This window comes from Mastomys coucha, chromosome X (assembly GCF_008632895.1).
Source record: "Mastomys coucha isolate ucsf_1 chromosome X, UCSF_Mcou_1, whole genome shotgun sequence".
NCBI classification, from domain to species: Eukaryota; Metazoa; Chordata; class Mammalia; order Rodentia; family Muridae; genus Mastomys; species Mastomys coucha.
In genome coordinates, this window is record NC_045030.1 from 130312009 (window position 1) to 130314168 (window position 2160).

The following is a 2160-nucleotide window of genomic DNA, read 5'->3' on the forward strand; positions in this document are numbered from 1 at the left end:
GTAAAATAAATACTTAAAATGGAAAAACAGGAAAAATTTCAAATATCTCAGAGAGCAAAGGGGTCTCTGGATAATATCAGCTCATAAATGCCACACTCTGAGCTTTTGGAAAAGAAAAATGACATTTACTGATATTTCATAAGGTATACACATCTCAGCTTTGATTCCTGGAAAGAATTTGTCTATAATACCCTAAACCCATAATCTCTATCATCTATTTGGTCTGTTTATCTATCAAGTCAAAAATTATTGTATTCCAAAACTAATTCATCTTGCTTTAATCTATATCTTACTGACCTGATCAGCATATTTTCACTGGAATCCAAAGGCCCTCGATATATGCTTCTTGTCTCCAATACCAGTTAGCTGGGTCCTTTGAATCTATGCATATAAAGATCATGAATAAGCAAAGAGAATGGCTGAGGTTGTGCCTTTAAGGACTCAGATCAATTAGCCATGATAGTGTCCTCTCTCTGTGTGTCTGTCTCTGTCTGTCTGTCTGTCTGTCTGTTTGTCTCTGTGTGTGTGAATTTGTGTGTGTGTGTGTTTGTGTGTGTGTGTGTGTGAGAGAGAGAGAGAGAGAGAGATGGAGAGAGAGAGACAGAGAGAGACAGAGAGAGACAGAGAGAGAGAGTGTGTTGTGTATATGTGGAAGTACAGGCATATATATGCACGGCACATCTGTGGAACTCAAATTCTCCTTTGAAAAATTTACTTGTTCTGCCAAGTCCCCATAAAGCAACTCAATAGTGGTAAAGTGAAGCCTGTCCTCTGTGCTCCATGTTCTGTCCCATAACTTTGTCTGTCTTCCCAGAGACCACTCTGTCACCAAGGACCCCAGGCTGTGCTGGTACTAGGGACCCCAGAGACAAAGTTAGCACCCAAGAACCCAGAGGGCACACAGGCTACAAAAAGTCCAGGGGAGACACCCTATTGTACCTGAAGATTCTATAGTCACCAGAAACCTAGGGCATTAAAGCAAGATGACAGAGAGGAAACAGAAACCAAGGGTTGGGGGGTGAACACAAAAACCACCTATATTAACTTCAATACCCAGAAGGCTAAAGGCAAGCATAAGAATGCCATCAACAAGAGCCAGGCCAGTATACCAGAGGCCAGCTATCCTACTACAGCAAGACCTGGATATCTTAGCACAGCTGAAGCACGAGAAAAATGACCTTAAATCTAATCTTATGAAGTTATTAGAGGCCTTTAAAAGGAAATAAATGTGTTTCTTAAAGAAATACAGGAACATACAGCCAAATAGGTGAAGGAAATGAATAAAACTGTTCAAAACCCAAAAATAGAAATAGAAATAATAAAGAAAACACAAAAGGGGCAACCATGGAGATGGAAAACCTAGAAAAAAGAACAGTGACTACAGGTGCAAGCATCACCAACAGAATACAAGAAATGGGAGAGACAATCTTAGACATAGAACATACCATAGGAGAAATTGATACATCAGTCAAAAGAAAATGTCAAATCTAGAAAGTTTCTGACATAAAACATCTGGGAAAATTGGGACACCATGAAAAGACCAAACCTAAGGATAGTAGGAATAGAAGGAGAAGACCACCTCAAAGGCCCAGAAAATATTTTCAACAAAATCATAGAAGGAAATTTCCCCAGTCTAAGGAAAGTGATGGCTATAAAAGCATGCAAGAAGCTCACAGAACACCAAAAAGATTCAGCCAAAAAAGAAAATCCTGTTGCTACATAATAATCAAAACACTAACCAAACAGAACAAAGAAAGAATATTAAGAGCTGCAAGAGAAGAAGGCCAAGTAACATATAAAGGAAGATACATTAAAATTACGTCTGATTTTTCAACAAAAACTCTAAGAGACCAAAGATCCCAGCCTGGACTACTATACCCAGTAAAACTCTCAATTACCATAGATGGAGAAACTAAGAAATTCTATGACAAAACAAAATTTACACACTATCTATCCACAAAAACAGCCCTACAGAAGATACTAGAAGAAATAACTACACCCATGAAAGAAAACACAGGAAATAAATATTTTCACACCAGTGAAACCAAAAGAAGGGAAACACACACACACACTACCACCAATATCAAAATGATAGGAATTAGCAATCACTGGTCTTTAACATTTGTCAACATCAACGGACTCAATTCCCCCAATTTAAAA